We start from the raw sequence: 20,877 nt of genomic DNA, 5'->3' as shown, positions 1-20,877 counted from the left end.
GCTTAGAAGAATTGTTCCAGGGAAGTGATGCTTCCCCTAGTGCTGACCATGAAGAGATTTCCCAAGAAGAAGACGAAGAAGAAGAACCTGTTGTTCCTGAAGAGACTCCAAGTAGTCAAAGTGTTCCTGAAGATAGTAGTGAAACCAAAGTAGCTGCGTTAGCAGATATCGAAAGATCAACCCTTGAAGTTGGTCAAGTGACAAGAGAGAAGCAAATGGACTAATGGATTTGTTCTTCAGAGTAGTTGACCAAAAAGAGATACAATAAATTCCTACTTGTTATTATCTAAAGGAAGGTTTGCTGATGAGGAGGTATAGACCTGCAGATATACCAGGAGATGCTGTATGGGGTAGATATCATCAAATTTTGATTCCATATCCATTGAGGAAGCAAGTGGTAGCAGTAGCTCATGAGTCTGGACATATGGGAATCAGGAAGACTGTGGAGATCATGAAATATTTTTTCTGGTCTGGACCTCACAGAGATGTTAGCAAGTTCTGTCGCGAGTGTCATACCGGCCAGAGAGCTGGAAAACCAAATGAAACCATCCAGGAAGCCCCCTACAACCTATAGAAGTTAGAGGAGAACCCTTTAGCAAAGTGATTATAGATGTGGTTGGACCGCTGCCAAAGAGAAACAAGGGAAATGAGTATTTGTGAACATTAATGTGTCCTGTGACAAGATATCTGGAGGCGATCCCTGTTAGAAACAGGTATACCAAACTTTTCTCAAAGTTTGGTATACCAGAAATAGTACAAAGTGATAGAGGAACAAACTTTACTTCCAAGTTATTCCAGGATGTGATGAATTTGGTAGGAGTGAAACAACAGTTATCAACTGCTTATCATCCAGAGACTCAAGGAGCCTTGGAAAGGTTCCACCAGACATTGAAAAGTATGCTTACAAAGTATTGTTCTGAGTCAGGAAGAAAATGGGATGTTGTTTGAAGTTAGGAATGCTTATCAATAAAGTATGGGTTGTTCACCTAATGAGATGATTTTTGGTAGAGGACTGTTGAAGATTCTTACAGAAAATTGGGAAGAAAATCAAGAGCAAATCCGAGGAGAGTATGTGAAAAACTTAATGAAAATGTTGAAAGAGATTATAAAATTCTCTTTAGAAAATCTGAAAGTGAGTCAAGAGACAATGAAAAGAAAATATGATGCTAAGACTAAGCTAAGAAGTCTCAGTGTTGGTCAACAAGTGTTAGTGTTTTTACCTGTTAAGAGATATTGATTGATTGATTGTGAGTTATCTGGCGTCACAGCTACCAGGGTCACCGACGCCGAATACTAAATGTGATCTTTTAACTTTTATAATATATTATACAACATTCAAAATACCTTTATCTTTATGAGAGACATAAAAAATTTGATTTAAAAAATAAAATAAATTTTTTGATAAAAATACAAATAATATTCCGATAAAAAGTATTGTGATTGATCACATAACAGTAAAACTATTCAAAAGAAAAAAAACTGTATATACTAAGACAGCACAGCTGTCAGATATATTTGAGAAGACCAGCTTCTTTGATAAAAGAGATAATGTTATTAATACATGCGCTTTCTCCCAACAGTTTTGCCATGCTATAATTACCCCCTGCTTCACTACTATAACCTAAAAAACGATTCCTAAGTTCCACTAGACTGGGACACTCAACCAGCAAATGCCTAACGGTTAGTGGAACTAAGCAATCGTCACAGAAAGGCTCATTCTCCCCATCCATCAGATAGCCATGAGTTAAACGCGCATGGCCAATACGTAATCTACACAATACAACCTCCCACTTCCTTGGTATTAGGTCATATTTCCAAGGGTGTGTCTGACTAGTAATTTCTTTCAATTTATTGGGGCCTACTCTGTCCCACTGAAGTGCCCATAAATGCTGGATGGATTTCCATATATCATAGAATGTATCACGATATGGAACAGGGCATTTTCTTGGTATCAAAGTTTGCGCTGCTGATTTGGCTAGCTTGTCTGCCTCTTCGTTTCCCGATATGTTCACATGGGCAGGAACCCAACAAAAAGAAACAATGCTTCCTCTGTACTGGTGCAAGAAAATCCACTGCAAGATCTTCAACACCAAGGGATGAGCAGTATTAAAGACTTCCAGGGACTGTAGGGCACTTTTGGAGTCACAAAATATTGTGTAGCTACACACTGGGAGTGTTGTAATATGTTCTAGTGCTACTAGGATGCCATACAATTAAGCTGTAAAGTTTGAGGCAACAGAAGGAAGTGCACCTTTTCGGTTAAAAGATTCGATAAAAACTCCATATCCAACGCCAGCATTGGACTTAGAGCCATCAGTAAATATAAAACTTGTATCTACATGCTCTGATACATGCTCTAAAAATATGGCCCTCATTTCCTCTTCAGATTTATCCCTCTTTGCTCCGCTGAAGTACCTGCAGAATTTCACATCAGGTAACCTCCAGACAGGAGTACTGGGATACACAAAGGGGATAATGGGAAATTTTTTAATATTCGTATCTTCTAAAATTTTTTTAATTCTATAGTTAAAAGGAGTGGGATACCTTGGATGACTTTCGTAAAAACCATTAAAAATATTTCTATTTGCCACAGCAAATGCCAGAGATTTGGGGAGTCTTTGCACTCTAAACCTGTACCGAAGTAATGATGACTGGTGATAGAGTTCAAGGGGCATATCTCCTGCATCAACTAGCATACTAGGTATTGGTGACGAACGAAAAGCTCCTGTGGCTATACGAATACCTGAATGATGCACTGAATCTAAAATTTTTAAGTTAGATGAGGAAGCTGAAGAATGAACTTCACAACCATATGTCAGCTTTGACAAGATTAAGGATTTATGAAGCTTTAGTAAAAGATTTTTATCAGCTCCCCAACTGGTGTGAGAAAGCACCTTCAAAATGTGTAGAGCTTCTAGGCTCTTTGCTTTTATATGTTTGATATGGGGGACCCAAGTCAATCTACTGTCAAAAACTAGGCCTAAGAAGTGTGCTTGTTCTACACATGGGATTCTACGGCCATACAAATAGAGGTCTGGATCAGGATGCACTCCCCTGATACGACAGAAGTGGGCAGCAGTAGTCTTGCTTACAGAGATCTTAAAACCCTGTTTCTCAGCCTAACTTACTATTTTATTTATTGTTAATTGTAGCTTTCTTTCGGCTACAGTCATCCAGGTGGCAGCAAACGATATTGACAAGTCATCCACAAACAGTGTCTTTAAGACCTCTCTTGGAATAACAGCTGCAACACTGTTTATGGCCAGAACAAAAAGTGTTACACTGAGGACACTGCCCTGGGGAACACCTTCTTCTCGGCGCTTTTTCTCTGATAAAGTACTGCCAACTTTAACTTTAAAATACCTACAATGTAAAAAGGATTTCTCAAATAAAGGTAATTTGCCTCGTAGACCACTATAATGCATAGTCTTCAGAATCCCATGTCTCCAAGCAGTGTCATATGCCTTTTCTATATCAAAAAACACTGTCACATGGTGTTGCTTGGAGGCAAAGGCTTCACAGACAGAGGAGGCTTCAAGTTGCAGTAAGATGTCCAGGGTGGAGTCCATTTTTCAAAAACCACACTGAGTAGGCGTTAGAATATTGTTGTGCTCTAGATACCACATCAGTCTTACATTTACCATTTTTTCCATCAATTTACATAAACAACATGTTAAAGCAATGGGGCGGTAACTTGCTGCACAGAGAGGATCTTTTCCAGGCTTAAGGAATGGTAACATGGTAGCTAATTCCCATATGGTAGGGTAGCTGCTTTCATCCCATATTCTATTGATAATACTTATTGTAAAAAGTTTTGTGTTCCTTGAAATGTGTTTAAACATTTCATAAGGAATCTCATCTGGACCAGGGGCAGTGTTCTTACTCCTAGCTAAAGCAGAGTCAAATTTCCTTTCAGAAAAAGGCATATTATATGATTCAGCTTTGTTTGATGAAAAGTCAAGTACCTGTTGTTCTTCCATCATTCTGAATTGATGTCCTGGGGAACTATCTGATTTTTCAGAGACTCGAGCAAAGTGTTCAGAAAACATATCACTAATTTCTGTGGCATCAGTAACATGATCATTATTCAATTCAAGTACTGGAGGAGGATTGGGTGTATATTTACCCTGAATTTTTCTTATTTTCTTCCAAATACTACAGACTGGTGTTCTGCTGTTAATAGAGGATACATATGCGGCCCATGCTTGTCTTCTGGCAGCTTTCATGGCTTTTCAAAATCGTGCCCTACACTGTTTGTAAATTATGACATTGTCCAAGGTGCGATGTCTACAGCACCTGGTCAATGATGACCTGGTAGCTCGGTGTAACAACCTTAGGTCTTCTGACCACCATGGTACTGGCCGTCTCCTGAATAGTCCTTTAGTTCGAGGAATCAGGTGTATACCTGCAGTATGTAATGTTCCATTGAGTAGATCAATGGCATCATCTACACTTGCGAAATCTTTTGCATCCCCCTCCAACTCACTCAAATCTTTGAATTTTCTCCAATTTTCTTTCTCTAAGCACCACTGTGGTGATCTCGGGATAGGTGGACCATCATTGGTGTCGATCACAATTGGAGAATGGTCACTGGTATGCCAGTCATCACTTGTTCTCCAACTAAAATCAACACTGCAGTTGGAGCTACATATTGAAAGGTCGATGCAGGAGACGGTGCCTGTCTGAATGTGGTAATGGGTAGGTTCTCCAGTATTAAGAAGACCTATATCTTCATTTTCTATTAAAGATGCCATCATATTCCCTTTTTGATTTGATGTTACATCTCCCCACAATGGATGTCTACTATTGAAGTCACCACGTAGAAGAAATGGCTCTGGTAGTTGCTGCATCAAGTATATTAAGTTCTCTTAGGAGACATGGCTATTGGGTGGAATGTAAAGGGAACATAAAGTATATTTCCTTCTTAAATTAATTCTTACAGCCACAGCTTGAAGTGGAGTATTTAGTTTCACTTGGTAGTGTGGCACATCTCGACGGATGTACATGAGGGATCCACCATGATTTCCCACCTCTAAATCAAATTTAGTTCTATAGTGAACATATTCCCTAGGACAAGGTGTATATTCACCTAGCATGGTCTCCTGCAAACATAACCCTACAGGGGAGTGCTCATAGATCAAAAGCTTGACTTCCTCATACTTCGCTCGTAGTCCCTGACAATTCCATTGAATAATGGAAGTGAATTTATTTATGTTTGGGACCAATATTATGGTTCCTTTTGACAAGATTGGGAGGGCTCTTTTTTCTACTAAGGGGAGGCATTTTAATGGAAGCTTTTGTTGGCCTCTTGGGTGGAGTTATTGCCTTCATAGAGCCAACATCTTTTCCTTCAGTGTCCTTGACACTGAAGGGATTTTAGTTTCTTCACTCTCCATCTCAGTCGAGACGGAGAAAGCAGAGGTGTTCTCTAAAGAGACCACCTCAAGAGTCTTTGTATTGCTGGCGGTTGCCAGCTCTGCCTCTAATGAGGCAGAAGTACCAGCGAGGACTGGCACCAGGGGACCAGCATCTGCTGGTTTGTCCTCCAAAGAGGAGTTGGCACCAACAGAAGCTGGCACCAGACCAGCAACCACTGGCCTTGCCTCCAATGAGGCAGATGGTGGAGGGTGTATCTCAACTGGCACTTCAATTTTTTCCAATTCCATACTAGGGCCTTTCTTGTTGGTTCTAGAGAACCTTGTCTTTACTTTCTCATCATCAGTTGACTCTAATGATTCAGTTAGCTGTCTCTTTAATAATTCTTTAATTGATTCTACCTTTGTGCTCCTAACTTGGGTTTTTTTATTTGTCTCTTTCTTTTGGTTTCTTAGTTTTGCTACTACAGTAGCAAAACTTAGACCGGGTCTTACAATCTTTGCTTTGGCTCTCTCTCGTGCTTCCTTAAATGTTGTTCTTTCTATTACTCTAATGGCTTGGATTTCCTTTTCGAGTAAATATATATCACACTGCTGAGACGATGTTGCATGTCCCTCACCACAGTGAACACATTTAGGTTCCCTGGTGCACATACCATGCTCATCCTCTCCACAGTTGACACAGACTGCAGGATTTTCTTGCAATTTGGATCGGCATGATTGTAGGGTGTGTCCAAAATGCTGGCAATGGAAACACCTTCTGGGTCTCGGGATGTACTGCTTTACCTTAAACCTATACCAGGCTGCAAGACATATTCTGGAAGTCTTAAGGTGTTAAAAGTTAATATTAAGGTAGGCTGAGATATTCTGTTATTATCAACCTTCTTTGACATTCTTTCCACCTTTATTACACCCTGGTCTTTTAATTCTCTTAAAAGTCTCTCCTCAGAGAAAGCCATCAACTGAGGGGCATAAATCAAGCCCTTGCTGGAGTCCAGGCTGGAGTGGGGAGTGCACTCAACTGTAACTCCCGCAAGGTCTGACAATCCCATCAACTTAATACTTTCCTCTGGGGAGATGCTTTCTACAAGGAGCATATTTCCATTCTGCGGTGTTATTTTTGGCTGTCTGCCACAACATTTCATGATTTCCCTGTGCACTTGAAAAATATCTATATTGTCACCTTCTAGCTTCAAATTCAGGTATTTATTAAAGGAATGGGGTACAAAAACCCCAGGAGCTATTTCATACTTATTATTTTTCTTCATGGCAAATGGTTCCAGTGTGACAATACTGGAACCAGATGCTTTTTGTTTAGATTTCCTGGCTGTATTATATTTACTTGCATTGCTTTGGGTCGTCAACTGTGTCCGTCTGTCATTCGGCCCAGGGATACTACATTGATCCTGGGGACCGACCATGAAAAATTGATGTTTGGGTTCCGTGGACAAGTCCTTCGATGAAAGCATAGGGTCGTCAACAGAAATAGGGGGGTTTGCCATAGAACGTAAAATACATAGTTCATCCAGATATTCCCCATACCCACCATGGAGTCACACTTAGAGGATGGGTCATCCCTTTAATTAGGGTCGTCCTAGGGGTAATTACTGGATATACACCCTATCTCCAGTGCTATGGCGTCATGATGTCCGTCGAGATCAGACCCGGCATTGAGGATAGGGTTTGACATTAAACTTTCCCCTCGCTCGACCACGTCAGGTACTAGAGTTCTACGGGTGAGGTGGCATGCCGTCCATCCTCACCCTCCTTCAAATCCCAAGATTTAGACTAAATCATGTCCAAAACCAAGCCAATAGTCATCATCATAGAATCCATACCTTATAGGGGGAGGAGGGCAGAAAGATGAAATGTTTTTAGTAGAAGAAAAAGGGCTGACTTATTTTGTTGGATCAACAGCTGGGCACCAAGGCCCAGCGAGAAAGCAGTTCCCACCAGGCATCAGGGCCCAGCTGCTGAACCCTAAGCCCCCCATCCTCGGCAAGGCTTCAGCATCTGGGGGGCTGTTAAGAGATATTCCCTCATCAATAAATTATAAGGTCCTTACAAGATAATTCAGAAGTTAAGTGATAGAACTTATGTGACTGAAACACCAGAAAGAAGAAAACAGCAAAGGAAGATACATGTGAACCTCTTGAAACCTTACTTCTCAGAAACTAAAACTGAAACTGTCAGTAACCCAGACAACTTCATATACAGAAGACGATGATAGCTACGACTTGGGAGCTGAAAGGAAGACGAATAATTCATCAATTTTGGAGGATAAACTGAAACATCTGAGTGCTGAATAAGGTAAAGAATTGAGTGAGGTGATTAGAAGCTTCCCAGAAATTTTTGCAGATGTACCTAGGAGTACTGATCTGACCAAGCATGAGATCAAGATTCAAGAAGATGGAAAACCATTCAAACAAAGAGCTTATCGTTTATCACCTTATCATCGAGATGTTTTGAAGAAAGAAGTTGAGTATTTGCTGCAATATGGATTAACAGAACCCAGTTCAAGTCACTTCAGTTCTCCATGTGTGTTAGAGAAGAAACCAGATGGTTCATTTATGATGTGTACTGATCATAGGAAACTGAATTCCATCAGTGTGGCTGACAATTATCCTTTGTCTCTTATAGATCAGTTACTTGATAATATTGGGCAAGCTAAGTCTGTTTCCAAGATAGACTTGTTGAAAGGATATTATCAAGTGCCCCTAGATGAGAATGCTAAGTTACTGTCAGCTATTATTACTCCTTTTGGACTGTATCAGTATACTATTTTGCTGTTTGGTCTGATGAATGCACCTGCAACATTCCAACGAGTGATGTATCAACTGCTAGGATCTATAGAAGGAGTAGGTGTATATCTTGATGACTTAGTGATTTACTCTACAACATGGGAAGAACATCTGAACATTCTGAGGAGAGTTTTCAAGAAACTAAAAGAAGCAGGACTAACAGTCAACCTAGAGAAGAGTGACTTTGGAAAAGTGACTGTTCAGTATCTTGTGTTTGAAGTTGGAAAAGGCCTTCTTGCTCCAGTAAATGCTAGTGTAGAAGGTTTCCGTAAGGCTACCCCACCCACTACCAGGAAACAGCTAGAAAATTTTGGGCATGGCTGGATTCTACCATTGTTTTTGTCCAAATTTCTCAGCTGTAGTAGCTCCCTTGACAGACCTAACCTAACTAGTCCCAAAGCTAAGATTATTTGAACTCCAGAGTGTCAGGAATCCTTTGAGAAGGTAAAAGCCATTTTAACTTCAAGATCAGTACTTCAAGCTCCAGACTTCAACAAGAAATTTGTGAAACAAGCTGATGCTTCTGACTGTGGCATTGGAGCTGTTCTACTTCAAGAAAATGGGAATAATATCCACCATCCTGTGTAGTACTTCATTTCATGTCTTCAAAGCTGAAAAAAACATCAGAAAGTTTACATGACAATCGAGAAGGAAACTTTAGCCTTAATCACAGGATTTAAAAAGTTTGAAGTGTATGTGAACAGGCCTAGGAATGAAGAAATTTTAGCGTTGTCTGATCACAATCCCCTATCATTTATTCAGCGGATGAAAAATCATAATCAAAGACTGACCGGGTGGTTTTTGTGCTTTCAACAGTATAATTTAAGAGTGCAGCACATAAGTGGCAAAAACAATGTAGTTGCTGATTATTTATCCCATTGCGAATCGTTGGATTCAACACCGTGATAACCAATTTTCTGGGGGAGGCATCTTATATGCTGTTGCTTTTGCAATGCATCATCCTCTCCATAACTGTATGAAGTGTTGTAAAATTGTTTGCAATATTTTCAGATTCCTTATTTTGCTTAGAGTTAGTATTTTCTAATAATGTGTGTTCAGAATTCACAAAAACATAATTTAAAAGTTAAGAATATTGTAAATGTGAGAAGAGAGAGAAATTAGCATTGTCCGTTCGAAGCAGGAAATTACTGCCATCACTTGAGGTTCCGTGGTTCCATTTTTTTTTGTAAAGAATCATGCGATGCTGGCCATCTCAAGCCATGTGAAGATTGCATTATCTTTCGTAAGACCGATCTAGAAGGATTCTGGCTAAAACGTTTCATGTATATCTGATATTTTTCATTTCATATAAGTAGTTAGAGATGTTTTTTTATTGAAAACTATTTAATATTAATGGTAAATTAACTCTTAAATCTCTCGATTTGTCAAAAGAGAATTTGTTTACTCGTAAATAGCTTAAATTTTGAAGGGGAAAGGTTTGTGATGTCACTCAAGGAAATGAAGAAACTTAATTTCATTAGAGAAAATTCTATAATCTTATCTTTTATTTTAAGACTCTTATTGTTTTAAATCGAGTAATAATAAATTTTATTTATGATTGTAGTACCACTTTCTCTCTATTTATCATTTTAAAAGAGAATTATAACGATTTAGCAAAGAGACCAGGCCCGAAGTGTTTATGCTCTGTGTCACAGGCATTTTAGATTAGGTCCATGCCTGGTTACCATACAAGAGAGATTTTGTTATCCTGAGATTTGAAACCGTGGAGTAAGGAGATAATATATCTTTCTCTCTCTCTTTCTCTCTCTGGTCACTCATAAGTTTTAGATTTGGTATTTCTTAGAGTTTTTAATATTGCTTAGTGCTTATTTTGGAATCCGAGCAGACATTGTACAAGTGTGTAACGGTGTCTTTTTGAGTACTATGGTGAATTTTTGGAATATGGTGAATTTTTGGAGCTATCTGCAGCAGAAACATAATTGGTACTAAGGTAATATGTTATTACAAGTTTTAAGTTGCAACATGAAAACATATTTACAGTGGTTTGGTGAAACTATTTCATTTTTTACACATTGCAAATTTTTATGTTCTGTGTTTAATTCTTTTGAAGTGATTTTTTTGTGTATTTATCCATTTTTCTTGTTAAAGTGATTTTTTTGTGCATTTATCCATTTTTCTTATGGAAGTGTTTTTTTGATATTATATTCTGTGTGATTAATGTTTTCATAATGTTTTTGGAATTTTGGCATTTTCCACATTTTTCTGTGTTTTCACTTACATTCACAATTTGATTACCTTAATTGTTTTCATTAAATAATCGTTGCATATTTAATTGAATTTAACACTTGTAAATTACTTTGCATTTACTTAGAATTCTTTTCAAGTTTTATTGTTGTTTAGCACTTGTGGATTAATTTTCAAATTTTAATTGTTGCTTAATAGTTTCAAATTGACTTGAATAATTAAATTTTTTGGATTAATCAATTTTCTTGATTTCTATGATAAATTAATTTTGATTTAATTTTACTTAATAATTGATTCAAGAATTAATTAAACTTTGTGTTGTTTTCAAGTAACAATAAATTTCCCTGAGATTGTGAATTTCATTTATAAATTTTGAGTTTAATAATAAATTTTTGTATTTAAAATTTTTATCAGTGTCTTATTTTTCACCACTATATTTACTTTGGTTTAGGTAGAAATATAGAGTGGTAATTGAGCTGTTTTCCTTCAATTTAACCGAAGTGAGCTAGAACCAAGGAAATACTTAGACGTAAAAGTTGTTGATGGAGTGATGCCCTTTAATTAATTTAATTACTTATAAGATTACCTCACACCTATTTTAATGAACTCGGTCTGAATTTTTGAGAAATTAATAAGCTTTTAAGGGATTACTGTTGCCTTTAGAGTATTCAGTCGTATTTTATTTGTGATGAAGGTTCAGATGTCTGGCTGTTGTGAGGTAACTTTTCTGATTGGTAAATGTAGTAACCAGATACTTGGCACTTCGTCATAATAAGCATTAGTAGTTTTATACAAGTTATCAATATCACATATATATTCTTTTTCCTCCAATGCGAAATGAGTAGTAAGCCCCTTTCTAATAATTGTTTGATTTTCAATATACATAGGAGAGGGATATACAGAAACTAGCACATTTATGATCTTAGTGTTGAAGGGTAGAACTAAAATAATTCTGTCATGGATTACTTTGGCCCTTATCAAGTTATAGTACATAAAAATATCTTCTACTAAAGGTGGGCAATGCTTCTCAATTGTACAAAACTTAATATTGTCTTCTAATTCTTTTGGAGTGATTAGTGTTGTGTTCAAAATACCTTTGTAACCAAGTAAGACATCATTGAGCATGTCTTTATGTTCCTGTAACATCACTTCACTTTCTAGTGCAATGGTATTTAAAAACTGTATATTTTCTATCTTATGAGTTCCTTTGTTACATTCTGATTGACTTGATTTATAAAAACCTTCAATTTTTCTATTTGTTCTGCGTTCTGATTGTGAGAGGCAATCACTGTATTTATCTCGCGGCTGCCCACTTTTCCAGTCTGTCTATTCTTCCCTTTTTATATTCTACATTTGCTTCGGTAGCAACCCCAAACAACTAATTTAAAGCAGTTCCAATGAAGGGTAAGTGGGATCTTTCGGACCTTGTTCTCAGTGTGTTATCTATGTTTATACATAAATTTTTCCATCAATGACATGGCACTGTTATTATCACCCTTCTGTAGGATTGCTTTAATACCATTTTGAATTTCTCTTAGTTCACTTTCACGTTTGAGCACTGTGGAGATATCTATACAAACTATCCCTAGGTCCTTGATCATTTTGACTTTTCCATGTCTTTTTAACAGGGCACCTTTTCTTATCTCCTCCAATTACAACTAGTGCTATGATGAGCCGCATGTTTGCCTCGGCAAAACTAGACTTTATCAGATTTTCTATATATATATATATATATATATATATATATATATACTATATATATATATATATATATATATATATATAGATATATATATATATATAATTATATTATATATAATATATATATATATATATATATATATATATATATATATATATATATATATATTGCACTATATACATCATAGTTATGATATTTTCAGTCCAACACTATCTACATATATGTATAGACAGATTTAACTCTTTCTGTTTCTTAGATTATACCTTGTAATTGGATTTTCTTATGTTATCTATATCTTAAGTAGAACATGGATCTGTTTTCGCTACCTTTTCATGATTCCAGTGAACTACCCTTTCCTTTGGATCACTTTCATTAATTAAGCTATAATTGTTCAATTTTAACACTTCTATTACTCTATATGGCCCCGTGAATTTGGAGAAACCTTTACATTTGAACCTTCCGGTACGTGATTCTGAACATAAATTTGAGTCCACACTTTAATTTCTGGTATACTGGTATTTTTAGTATAGTACTTTGCTTGAGTATTATGTACGTCTTTTAGTCTAGCTCTTGTTTGCATGATAGTCTCGTAAGTACGTCTGGTTTTCCATGCAACATAGTCATCATAGTTATAAGTATGTCTGGGTGGTGTTGAATGATCTAGCAATGTATTTGGCATTCTTTTCTGATAACCATATAGTAAATAGTGTGGGGATTCTGCTATTTTCTCATTGACAGTATTATTCAATGTGAACTGTACGCCTTCTAGAGCTAAGTCCCAATCTTCTGTATGTGGTACTAAAGTTTTCAGGATATCCTTTATTTTACGATTAGTTCGTTCCACTGCTCCATTGGAACTGGGTTTATAAGCCGTTATTTGACATTTATTTATTTAATAAAATTCACATATTTTCTTTAAGAGATCATTAATAAATTCAGCAGCATTATCAGAAAGCAGAACTTGTGGACATGAATGTCTGGTGATAATTCTAGATTTAAGAGCTTCGGCTACTGTAGCTACATCTCTGTTTCTTACAGGTACGATTTCTACATATCTAGTTAGATAGTCTAAGAGGACTAATATTTGTTTATTTCCTCTAAAAGTTGTTGAAAATGGACTCAAAAAGTCCATAGTTACTACTTGAAATAGATTTACCTCTGATGTATATTTTTCAAGTGGAACGTTTGGATTTACGTTGCCTTTATGTTGGTTGCAAACTACACAATTATGTATAAAGTTCTTGGCATCTTCACTACAATATGGCCAAAAATAATTTCTGGCTATGATTCGGGTTGCTTTTTTAATTCCTGGATGTCCTGCTAACTTATATGAGTGGGTTAGTTCTAAAACTTCTCTGGTTAGTGTTTTTAGGATATATAGTCGAGAACAACCATTTTTCTCTCGGTATTTTATACAACAAACCATTTATTAACTAAAAATCAGGTTTTAAGGATTCATCAAGTAATAGCTATCCTACTATTTGTTTGATTTCTGCATTTGTTTTCTTGTTGTATAAAATTTTACTCTTTCTAAATCTAAATCTACAACTCGACACCTAAAAAGGTATTAGTTGTAATGTATTTTTCTGTTTCTTCCCGAGACCTGGATAATGCATCTGCGAAAGTGTTAAATTTCCCTGGAATATATCTGAATTCTGGAGCATACTCTAATACACTATTGAATTTCATGTTATTAGAAAAAGTTCTCTTTTTAAACAAATCACAAATGGGTTTGTGATCAGTAAGCTCATTAACTTTATGACCTAAAAGTATGTCTCTAAATTTCTTTAAACCTCAAAATAAAGAAAGCTAAGCACTGTCTTTCTGTTGCACTACAGTGTCTTTCCACTGGATTTAAAACTACTCACATAGTATACTGCCCTCATCCTAGTTTTGGCCTTTTGTAACAATACAGCTCCTATCCGTGTACTCGAGGCATCACAAGCTAAATAAGAATCCTTTGAAAAATCTGGGTAGAGCAAAACAGGGTTGCTGGTCATTTTGGTCTTTATTGTTTGAAAGGTTGTTTCTTGTTCATTCTTCCATTCATATTTAACATCCTTTTTGGTTAGTTCTGTCAAAGGTTTGACTATAGTAGCAAAACCCTTGATAAACAAACGGTCGATAGTGACCTACCATGCCTCTTTCTTAATGCTTTCAAATTAAGTGGCAGTTGGATAATCAATTATTGCCTTTATTTTACCGGCCTGCATGCGCAGTCCGTCATCACTAATGACATGACCCAAGTATTCTAATGACGTCATCAGGAACTGACATTTCTTTAATTAAATTTTTAAGGTTGCAATTCTTAATCTCTCTAGGACCAATTCTAATGTTTTGAGATGGCTGTCTACATCTTTACTAAAAATTACTACATCTCTAAATATACTGCAACATTTTCTGTATCTCCTAGAATTTGTAACATTAATCTAACAAACGTTAAAGGAGCTGATGCGAGTCCAAATGGCATTACTTCAATCTATAAATGTTCTTTATGTGTGCTGAAGGCTGTGAATTGTTTGGATTCTTCATCTAAAGGTACTTGCCAATATCCACTAAGCAAATCTAAGGATAAAGATATTTTGGCTCCTCCTAATTGAGCTAACATATTTTGAATTACCGGCATCGGCCTTCTATCTGGAGCTGTGTTGAAATGTAACTTCCTGTTATCTATCACAAGTCTACAACTACCATCTTTCTTTGGAACAAGTAACAATGGAGAATTATATGGAGATTTAGAAGGAATTACTACCCCACGTATTTTCATTTCTTCTATCAAATTATCAACTATGGGTCTCTGGCTTATTGGTAATCTGTAATTATGAATAAAAATGGCTTGGCTCCATCATCTAACAAAATCTTATGTTGTAGAACATTTGTTCTTCCTAGTTTATCTCCTACAGCTATTACATTTTCGTATTTCTCTAGTACACGAATTAACTCGTTTCTATTTTCTGGAAAATCTGTTTTATTTACTTATTGAATTATTTGAGAGTTTTGGCCATTTATAGAGAAAAATGCTTTTTTCTTCTACTGTTAGTAAAGAATTGTTAATAGGTATCTTATGCAAAAGACAGTACCTGCGTATAGTGTTAGTTTGTTATCTGAATAGTTTTGGACATAAGTTTCACAATTATCACCATTCTGACAAAATCTGGCAATTCGTCGTTCAATGATAGAACATCTTTAGCCCTTACATTCTCTTTTGCTCTTAAATATATTTTTGTTTAGCATTTTGGATGTAAAGTTACTGCTATATTGAGTATAAATTGTACTTTATTATCATCAGCTGTGCCAACGCAAGATATCTCTTCATCTTCTGTATGAAAAATAACAAAGTTCTGCATTTTCAGTGGTTTCTTCTGTTACTTCTATTATACTATTTATATCTGATTTCTTTATTTTATCTAATAGCAATACTACATTAATTTTAGTATTTTCCCTTCATTCTCGTAACTCATTACTACATTGCTACAGTTATTAGTACATGTATCTATATAGGTATCAGTATAGGCATCTTGATTTTCGTTATATTCAGAGTTTCGGTGATCACCATTATTTATATCTGAATAATTACTTAAATCTGAGTATATATCATCCATATGTGCACATTTCATTGATTCTGTATTCTGTAATGGTGGAATTCCTCTTTTTAATCTGTTTCTATTTTATCTTGCTTTTTCCGTATGTCTCTCTCGCTTGTCGAAACTGTCTCTGACCAATTGATTAGATTTGGGTGAGGCTTTTCTTCGTCAAGCGTAAAACATAGGTTCTTCTGATTACCCTGTTTCAAGCTAATCTTTCTTCCAACGCTGTCTAGTATTATTCCACATCTTCTCATTAAATTAAATGAGAACAATACTTGTGAGGGAAAAAAATCTGTCTTCTGGAACTAGAAAACTTTCGACAAATTTGTGTGACAAAATGTCTATTTCTAAGTTCACCTTTCCTAGACTTCTAATTAATTTACCCGTTATTCCCTTTATAACTTTATTTTGACTCTGAATCAGAGTTTCTGAAATGCCTAAATATCTGGTTAAAGTTGATGTTTCTATTATATTCACTGTACTGCCTGAATCTATAAGTACAGTACATGTCTTTCCACTTATTGGAATCTTCACGATAGGGAAATCCTTTCTATTTATTTCTTCTTTCATAGAGAATACTACTTTTTTGCGATTTATGTAGGAAAATGCGGAAGAACCTTCATTTTCCATACTAGCTATTTCTTCTTTTTCTCTTCTATCATCTTGAAGGGAATTACTTTCTCTCTTCTGTGAAGGGTTAATTGTCACTGGCTTGAAGACTTATTTGGATTAGGGCGACTGTTACTTATTTCTACTACTTCTTTATTGGTTTCTTATTATTGAACCAACAACTTTTAGTTAAATGCCTGACCTTCTTTGAAACTACAGATTCTAGGCTTTCTGCATTCGTTAGTGAAATGATTGGTATACCCACAGTTTTCACATGCTGCCTTTGGTCTCGCTCCTTGAGCTGAATAGTTCACTTGGTTTGAGCTATTTGTGTTTGAAGATTGACCTTCCTTGATTGATTCAGTCTTCCTTTCTTGTTCTGATTCCATTTTCTTTTAGTATTTTGGTATATTTCCCTTGAAAAGGAGTGGATCTATTCCCTGCTTGTTTTTGGCATTATTATTAATTCTATATGAAGGATTATTATTTCTGCCTTTCCTTTCATTTTGTTTTTCTATTACCCCTACAAATTCCTTGAAAAATCTATCTCTGTCTTCTGTATTTCTTGCCTCGTTGTTTTTAATGTTTGAAGGTTACTACTCTTGGGATCAATATTAATTTTCCGAAAAGCCTTAATTTAATTTTCTTCAAGTGCATTACATATCGTTCCAAATGACAAGCAGTTTAATATGTATCTTAAGGTAACTAAGTCCCTTTCATCATCACCGAACTGCGTCCTATCTCCGATGATAATGTTCGTTGACTTCAAGTCTTCTGTTATTTTATCTATTGCGTTTTCTACATAGGCGTAGAGCCTTGCCATGGATTCATATTGTGGGTTTAGGAACTTCGTAATATTATATAATGTATCCTCTTTACTCACGGGCTCCCTGAGCGTCAAACAAATGGATTTGAATTCATCATATTTAGTTAATTTGCTGAAACTAACAAAATTCAAAGTTTTAGGTGCATCACCGTTTTCTGAACTAGCGAGAACCAAGGCTTCATTAATCTTAGTTCTTTCATCAGTTATTCCCCCAGAAGATATGCGGCTGTCAGCATCAGCTAACCAATGATTCACTGTATATGATTCAAACCTACTTTTATCTGGATTGGAATCTTCATTCTTCTATATGTTAGTAGGGTACTATTAGTAATATTATTATTTGTAGTATTATTAGCACTGTTATGGTTATCGTATCGTTAGTTGTGTTATTAGGGTTAGTATATCCGTGAGTCATTAGGGTTTGTTGAAATTGGTACTGGGATTCGGCTGCGTCTGTCTGGTGTTGGTCTTAAATTATATGAGCTATCTCTGACAGTTCGAGTAATTCGTTAAAGGCTTTATGCATTAAAAAAAATCGCATATGCTATTCATTATTACACCACAGCATGAAAAAAATCATATATGAAATTGGCACATTAGTATCACAAAAATCATTCAAATAAAATGGTACAGAAATATAATATTTAAAGGAAACATATATATAGTTCACTATATATATAAGTACCACAAAAATTTTTTCTGCGCTGTTAATTCAAAGGTATAGCAGAAATATATATATATATATATATATATATATATATATATATATATATATATATATATATACTGCTATACCTTTGAATTAACAGCGCAGAAAATTTTTGTGGTACTTATATATATATATATATATATATATATATATATATATATATATATATATGTATATATATATATATATATATATACTATATATATATATATATATATATATATATATATATATATATATATATATATATATAAATTCGTTAAACTGAACTCAAAGTGCACAACCCTATTAAAAGAAATTATTCAAATAAATGGTACACAAACAAATAGGTATTCAAATGCATATACCACCAACCGAGTCTTATGTAAAAATAACAAGAATTCCTATGTAAAATAATTTCACATAAAAAAATATAGAAAGAATAATATACGCTTATACCCTTGTCCGGAGAATAATATTCATGAGAGAGAGAGAGAGAGAGAGAGAGAGAGAGAGAGAGAGAGAGAGAGAGAGAGAGAGAGAGAGAATGCGCAAAATTTCACACTTCAAAGGGAGAGAAAAACAGTTCAGTTTCATAACAACTTACGGGTTGTTGTTGTTGCGGGTGAATTCATCACTTTCTTCGTGGTCTGTAAATATTCGTCTTTGTCGTATAGTTCTTTGGTGAAATTCTTATCCTGCAACTGCGGTACGCTTATCGGCTAGATATTATGTCTGCGTCACGTACTTGTTATGCCTTCTTTTTCATAACACGCTGTGTTTGCTGTATCTTTGCTTCGAGGAAAAACTGCTCTCGTTGTTGTGAACAATAAAGTTTATAATTTAACTTGTTTCGTTGACGTCTTATGACAAGATTTTATCGATCACTATAATTCTTCCCTTCGTTAATAATTCTAAGTTCTATTTGTCGATTGGTATCACCGTCGTAACTGTTGAAATGTGTCTTTATTTAACTATTTCACTGCACGTTACGGCTCTTGGATTACACATGTCGCTGGCACCAAAATGTTATGAGTAGAGTTTGTGTGTTCTCTTATCTACTTCTATCTCTATCTTCGTTTGCGATCTGGTTCTATGTTTTATGTCTTTATTATTCTTCTTGATTGGTAGTTCTGGATTAGTAGTAACTAGTCTCTCATGAGTGTTTAAGTGAGACGAAGGGCAGAGTTTTTTTTTCTTTACTATTGCAAAGAATACAAGTTAACAGTTACACAAGTTACAACTTAAGATTTACAAAATCTAAGTAATCTGGTTAGGACCACTAATGCTCTGGAAGGTATTGTATGACAGCGTGTGGTCCTCTCTGGTCTGGTTCTGCCGCTCTGCAATCAGCTACCCCACGGTCGTCTTGGCCCAACCTCTAAAGGCGGTATATGTTCCAGATCTCCGCCCAAACTCGGTCAGGATTAGTGGAGCTGACTCTCTCCTATCTTAACCCATTCCCTTTTAGGTTGGGGTTAACATGTTAATTCCTCCTCTTGGAGGTGGAGCTTGCAATCGATGGCAGTTGAGTGAGTCAGGTTAACGAGTTTATGGCAGTCTTAAGATTTCTATTGAGACAGTGTTTTGGCTTCCACTGCTTTCCCGTCTCGCCAGTGTCCTGTGACTAAGCGTTTGTTTCGTCTACGCCTTGTTGACTAAATCTGACTCACATACACCAAGGCTCAATTCTCTCTCTCTCTCTCTCTCTCTCTCTCTCTCTCTCTCTCTCTCTCTATCTCTTCTCCTTCTCTCCTTCCCTCTCTCTCCTCCCCACTCCTCCTCTCTCCCCTCTCTCTCTCCTTCTCTCCCTCTCCTCTTCTTCTCTCCTCCTCTCCTCCCCTCCTCTCCCTCTCCCTCCTTTCTCCCTCTCCCTCCTCTCTCCTCTCCCCCTTCCTCTTCCTCTCCTCTCCGCTCCCTCCTCCTCTTCCTCCTCCCTCCTCCCTCCCCTTCCTCTCCTCCTCTTCCTCCTCTCCCTCTCTCCCTCCTTCTCCTCCCTCCTCCTCTCTCCTCCTCCCCTCCTCTCTCTCACTCTCCTCTCCTCCCTCCTCCCTCTTCCCCCTCTCTCCCTCCTTCTCGCTCTCCCTTCCTCTCCCCTCTCCTCTCTCCCTCTCCTCCTCCGCTCTCCTCTCCTCCTCTCTCTCCTCCCTCTCCCTCTCCTCCCTCTCTCTCTCTCTTCTCCCTCCCCTCCTCTTCCTCCCTCTCTCTTCCTCCCTCCTCCCTCTCGTCTCTCTCTCGTTATTTTCATTTTACTCTGATTATTCTCTCTTTTATGTTTTTACACTACCCTATCTAATATTATATTTCTCATAGCTATCATGGCAATATATCATCGACATTAATGTGGTTATCATTTTTTCCCATTTACTGCAATTCGCCACTGTGTTGATTATTCTGCATTACATTACATATAATCAGTATCGTCACTAATTTGATCACTATCACTAATAGTACATATTGATTAAGCTTTGACGAATTTCAAAATACACCTCCCCTCCAGTAGCTTGACTAACACTACTCGAGAGGGCAGTGCTCTCCTCACCTATACGCGAGGGCTAGTTACCGCATTATCACCCTGCTAGCAAAATTATAACTGCTGAGCCCCAGGAGTTCCACATATTGTTCCAATTCATTTTTTTTTTTACAAAAAGCACATGGCTTAATTATATGAATGAAATGCAAATATGAGAAAGACCGAGTCGCCTTTCTCTCTAAGGTTGATGACAGATTCACATCGGTTAACATATATTTTCATATATGTTAACCGAAGGGGAATCTTTTAGTTGATAATAAATTCGTCCTCTGTAGGTTCGAACCAGCACCCAGAGGGCTGAGGAGAAATCAGGACTCCAGTGACATTATCGACTCGGCCAACAAGTGAATGTTTCAAGGGGTCCGCAGGATAATTTGGCCGTCGGTATCAGATAAATTTTAGGCCAAAACATAGCTCAAAAACATTTGTGGCCAAAACGTCCTAAATTCCTGTTTTTGTACCACCAAATCTCTTGGCTTCTGACAATGGGACTCGTCAGATTAGATTGGGTGCAATATAGCAAGTTTGTAGAAGGCAGTGGTCTTTATGAT

General features: G+C 36.5%; 1 protein-coding gene across 1 annotated transcript in view; it reads right to left on the bottom strand.

Moving 5' to 3' along the window:
• Positions 1-19,050, bottom strand: part of LOC135218244 (AP-3 complex subunit beta-2-like) — a 694,745-nt gene extending 675,695 nt beyond the window's left edge. The window contains exon 1 of the mRNA XM_064254405.1: positions 18,401-19,050. The gene's annotated coding sequence lies outside the window, so the exon portion shown is untranslated. The remainder of the gene's footprint in view (positions 1-18,400) is intronic.
• Positions 19,051-20,877: the final 1,827 nt, after the last annotated feature.

The sequence above is a fragment of the Macrobrachium nipponense genome, chromosome 9 (genome assembly GCF_015104395.2).
Source record: "Macrobrachium nipponense isolate FS-2020 chromosome 9, ASM1510439v2, whole genome shotgun sequence".
Taxonomy (NCBI): Eukaryota; Metazoa; Arthropoda; class Malacostraca; order Decapoda; family Palaemonidae; genus Macrobrachium; species Macrobrachium nipponense.
The sequence above is the reverse complement of the archived record's forward strand: the minus strand, read 5'-3'. Positions and strand labels throughout refer to the sequence as shown.